We start from the raw sequence: 6000 nt of genomic DNA, 5'->3' as shown, positions 1-6000 counted from the left end.
TTTGGGTTACTGTTTGGAATGAGATGATGATGATTTGAACCATAAAATAATACAGCTGAAATTCTTCCCATGCTGCAAATGAAGGAAAAATGTTGCTATCTAGTGGTGACTATCAAACCTCTGAAATGCTGCTCCATTAGTCATTGAGGCCAGGGCAAGGACAAGCCACAAAAAGCCCTTAGTGAAATGGCTACAAAATCATTCCCAAGCAGCTGTAGTATGAGCTACTCTGTTTGCTTCTGCAAGCCTCTGTTTCACACTGCCATGATAGACATTATCCAAAACACTAAACATAAAGAAAGTCATTGTTCATAATTGCTCATTAGGAGCCGTTACAGTTCTTTGAGTCCAGTCAGCATTTATGAGCCCATCTTTAAACCCTGGCATTAGTAGGTGTATTTATTACATATTAATTAGTGCATGTGCACACTTTTGAGTTTGCTGAGCATCTCCTGCTGAGGATATTTGACTTTTAGAGAAGCTGCTCATCTCAGGCACAGACATCCCCCAGTAAGCAGATTCCCACTGGGCAAAACTCATTAATTAATGAGAAGCTCTGAATTAGCATTTTGTAGCTGGGCATGGAAGTGACCAGCTATAAGCAGCTGAATGAAAATTAAACCAGAGGGATTCACAGCAGTGGGGCACAGCTGCTTGCCCTCCCTGCTGACAACTCTACTCCCCTGTGAGGATATTCAGCTTCAGCAGAATCTGCCAGGTGTTCTTTACATTGCCCAAGAAACTTCTTGTATGAACAGTGGAGAAAGGGGAATTTGGCAGTTCAGGGAAATGAGTGTCAGAGGTGGCTGGAAAATGTTGTCAGCCTGAAGGCTGTTAGCCTGGAGACCTCAAGAAGATGGTAAGCTCCTTAATGGGAGCAGTCTTATAGAGAGTAATGTTATAGAAGTGCTCAGAGGGAAGTTTTTTGCTGCAAGGAACGTGTGTATTGTCAATTAAACTTTTCTAAAGGATAAAATGAAGGCAGAGTTGGCAGCAGAATGGACCTACTGCACGGTATCTGGAGCATTGGTTTAGCAAGATGAACATCCCACAACAATCAATAAGGTTCTGAGAACTCCTCACAGCCACAACTGAGCCTCCTTGCAGTGACTATAGTAAAGCTGTACATATTCCAGAAGTTTTAACATATTCTTATAGGTTGACCACCTCCTCTAATGACATTTCAGGAAAAAGCAGTGATCACACTTTGTTCTTGTTCATAGTCTAGCTTTTACGAAGGGAAAATAAGAAATTTCAGGGGCTTTTCAGGGTCTCTTTTTACCTCTCCTCTTAGAATCACAACTTGCATCAACATAGACCCAGATATCCCTTTGGGCCCATCAGCACACCTGCATCAACACAACGAGACCATTTTGTTTTGTTCAGCAAAAAATCACTGCCACTGTCTTGAGAGGTTTCCTCTGTATCAGACTCTTTGCTCCTGTTGGGGAAGCACATTGCACACACTGACAGCAGCATCATGGCATTATTTTACCTAAAAGAAAATCTTGTCTCAGACACGTGGGTAATAGCTCAGCCTACAGTTAAACCTCCACCAGATTTAGCCATTGCCTAATGAGTTTCCAGTTTAAGCGAACAAAACACAAAGAATAGGAAAGAGAACTATGTTCATCTATCAGACAGAATGAGAGAAACACACATCTCACTTGTAAACAATCAGGTCTAATACTGGGTGGAGGGTGAGTAGTATTAACATGGCTTTGTGAATGGGCACTTGGCAAGGTCTTGGATGTCATCTAGTGGCCAGTTGGGTACACTGGGAGCAAGAAGGGAGAAAAAAACCACAAGAGCAGCTTTTCTGGAAAATAACAGCTTCCCTAAACATCACTTTGACATCCTACAGGCAGAAGTCTGGAGAGTTCCAGATATTCTTGTCTGTTGTTAAATTCTGTGTACAGATGCCATTAGAACCTGATCACTCACAGCATGAATCCCTTATTGCAGCGCTGAAAAGAGCAGAGCTTTTGCTATTCCTGCAGAGGGAGAAAAATAATGCTCCTATTTTACAGTATAGGCTATAAAGCAGATCTGAGAGTACTTTGGCGCCAGGCTTAGCTGGGTGGTTTGAGCTTCGCAGCTGCAAGGTACAGAGCTCAGATTCTGTATGAGCACTTTGCCAGTTATGGGATCAGATAGTGATCAAAGGGAAAGGAATCAGGCCAGGCCTTTCTCTTTACAAGAAGGACCTCAGCAATGCACATGAAGTAAGAAGTTTGAGGGAAGATGGTTGTGAAAGCTGGTCAGAGCACTGTGCTTTGCCTGGTTGACTCAGGAGGACAGCTTTAGCCTCCATTCATCTTTTAAAGCACTGCACAGACAATTCAAGTTGCCAAGTGTTAAGAAACACTAATATTCAGCTGGTGGCTTGGTCTGAGAGGAAAGTGATGAACAACTCTAGTGTTATGTTTTGTAATAGCAGAATAAATAGACACATTCTGAAGGAGCCAAGGCTTATTTTTTCTCTCAAAGTGCTTAAAAATTAGTTCAACTTGAAGTAAATGTTCCAGTCAATTTGTTTTTCTGCTATCTGACCTGCTTTGTTGGTAATGCAAGAGTAATAGGAGAAATACATTGACAGAGCTGTATCTGTAGAATACAAAGCAAAGCCTGTGCATGGGGAAGACTATTACTGATTGCTTCAAGAATGTTTCACAGAACGGTTTATAAGGCATCAGCAAGTCTTTAATTTAACTGCATGCCATTATTACACGCTGAGTGTGGTTTATTATTATACTAATAAACCATAAAGACTACTCTATAACTTCATTACCACAGTCAATTGCCATGTACAGTGTTAATTTACCAACAGATCATTAATTGCCAGCACTCACCGAAACGCAGACATAAAGCAAAACTATTGGGCAGAGTTTGCTTTCCAGATTCTGCACTGCTGGCAGTAGCCAGGATGAGCACTCAAAGAAATGGGATTGCCAGCAACAAAGCTTCACTCTTGACTGACACAACAAAGCAGAAAGTCATAGAGCCATCAGTCACTCCACTGACTTATTGGTATGATGAAGGTAGTCTTCCAAAAAAGCAAAATTTATCCTGATCTGAACCCTCAAAAATATGGATTTTTCCCACTACCCAGCAATTTGATAGGTTCAATTGCATGGGGAAGTACTCCTTTCCCCATGGAAAAAAATTCAGTGCGATATATTTTGTGTGGCTGAAGTAGTCTACCTGTGACATTCATGGAATCATTTGAGTTGGAAGGGACCCATAAAGATCAGCTGGTCCAGCTCACCTGCAGTGAACAGGGGCACCCTCAGCTCCATCAGGTCACTGTGCTTGTTCCAACATCTTAACCTCTTCAACAAAGTGATAAATTGTGTTGTCCTGAGGGGAATGTATTTTGTAAACTTGCTTCAGGGCCTTCTTTGGGCTCAGTAATGGAGTGTACCGGGTGAAATACAGATGTATATCATGAATTCTTCAGCATCAGCTTTGCTCAGATAGGCAGTTTTAAGCACTCTAGGGAAGGTGTTGCAGTAGGAAAATACAGTTTAATGCAGACAGAAAAGATATTTACATCAGTCCAATGAACACCATTAAAATAAGGCATTTAATATTTGTAATGCTGAGAATACCAGATCATGTGAAAGTAACATATTTCTTTTTGCCTGATTCACAATGAGCTTAACCATTAGCATTTTATCTAGAGATGGAATTCCAAACCACAGCCTGCTGAATCAGCAGGTTTGGTTTAGTTTTGGAGTACAGTGTAATGGCCTTGATGCTGTATGTGCCGTACAGCTCGCTCTTAATGATGCTATTACAACTGGGAACATTTTTGTGCTTACTGTCCCTGGAGATATGCAACCCCACTCCTTTATGATGGGATAGACTAAGCATAACAGAAGTTCTTTAAATGCTTATCTAAATTGCTGGCACATTAATTTCCTTTTGCAAAGCTTTTTTTTGCCCTTTACTACTCAGTACAGAAATCTGAATGGTTTTCAAGTGATAAAAAGAATCCCTGCTGAACTCAAAATGGGATATTTCTCTAGTTACATGCCCAGAGGATGAATATGGTGGGAGCTGATACCATAAGGCAGACAGGTTAGCAGAACTTTGTGGCTCATACTGTTCAGAGATGGCCTTGATTCTTGATCTGGTGAAAGAGTTGATGTCTAACCAGGAGTTTTTCTAGTTCTGATGACAAGGTGCTAATTTAACACCACGGTCAGCTGTACCCTGAAGCATGTTTCTAATTAGTAGGAAGAAGACAAGGGGAAAATACAAGCAAGGGAGCTCTCAAAAGTTTAAGGGCATTAATTGCCTCCCAGCTGTCAGGGTAGTAATTAAATTCAGCTTGTTGACTTCAGCTTTGTTGCGATTATGTGAAATTAATCTTCAAATACACTGAAAGCTTCCATTACTGTTCGCTTTGTGCTAAAAGCAGCAAATCCCAAACAATACGCAGAGAGGCACTGGCATGCAGCTAGCAGCCATCCAGCATAACGTGTCAGCTTAAGAGAAATGGGATGAAACTTCTTTCCCACTTTTGCTTTTATGCAGCCTGTTCCCTATGCCCACGTCCCCGACAAGGCCAGAACTATGCCTGTCTTGCTAGGAGAGCAAAAACATGTCTGCCAATCTTTTGAAGAGGTCACCAAAGTCCAGCTGAAATCCTTCTTCCCCCTCCTTATCTCAAAGTGGATTAAGTACAAACAGTTACTTGGAAATTTCAGCTTTCAAAGAACAAATCCTTCCTGCTTGTTAACTTTCGATTAGCACTGTCAGACACTCTGTTCTATGTATCACAACCAATTAAAAACACTTTCTGCCCCAGAAAGCTGGAGCTCAAACTCCCTGCTCAGTATGCAAATACAGTACCTGACTTGTGCATATGTGTCAAAAATGTATACATCAGTGTAGTCAGTGGAAGCTTTGCTATTAACATCAAGTATGCTAAGCACTTTTTATGTAAGTGAAGCATGCATAAATACATAAATGCATTTTAGATCCTTGCTTTCAGAAAAAGTGTCATTTTTTCATGAAAATATAAATTGCTTTGAAAGTGCACTTACTATATTAAGTGATGCTCACTCTTAGGAAGTGATGTGCTGAGGAATAATTGATTGGGTGGACTCCTACATTTAAGCAGAAATAACATGTATTTATTCTGCTTACTGCATTCACTACTGAGTTTTGACTGGGTACCTAGAATTACATCAAATTGCAGCATGAATTAGGTTTTGCTGCTAAGTTTTGATGGTTTTTTTTCCTTGAGGAGCAGACAGTCTCAGTAATCAAAATTTGCATGAAGAGTCACCCACCTCCCCAAGGTATGAAATGCTCACAGAACTCATGGTGTTCAACACCTACGAGGAGAAAATGAACAGTGTGCTCTGTATGGCATGGACCAGAAGGAGAAAAAGAGAAGCAGAAGTCACCATTGTTTTCTTTCTTTCCTGAAGATGGACTCTCAGGTAGCTCCAAATTCCACCTATGAGCCAGTTACTGCAGGTGTTTGGTCCCTGATGTGGTTCTGTTACAACCACAGACTCTGCTGTCAGCCTGCAGTTGTCCAAAGCCAAGAGTCAAACAGTTTAATTTAGTATTGAACACCAAATCTGTCCACAGTAGATTATCTCCCTACAGGGGATCTAGTAACCAGTGATCCCTTGTACCTGATTGAAGGAAGCTGAATTAAGGAGCAGCTCCATGGAGTCTATCCTTCCTCATACCATTGGAGCAAGCAGCTGGCAGAAGAACTGATATGAAGTATTTTGTGGTGCTGATTTTCGTCCATCAATATTCACTGATGACTGTGTGGCCATTGCCACATGGCAATGAATTATGTGGCAGTAGGGTAAGCTCAGTGATCCAAGAGGTGTTGTAGTATGCAGAGGAGGAGCTGGAAGTAGTGTGTTGTGGAGAGCATTGGGAAAGACTGATCCACCTGGGTCATCTCATCTTCCCAGAACTTTTGCTAAGGCAAATAGCTCCTAGGTCAGGCTGACTGACAGCATA

This window comes from Coturnix japonica, chromosome 13, assembly GCF_001577835.2.
Source record: "Coturnix japonica isolate 7356 chromosome 13, Coturnix japonica 2.1, whole genome shotgun sequence".
NCBI lineage: Eukaryota > Metazoa > Chordata > Aves > Galliformes > Phasianidae > Coturnix > Coturnix japonica.
The sequence above is the reverse complement of the archived record's forward strand: the minus strand, read 5'-3'. Positions refer to the sequence as shown.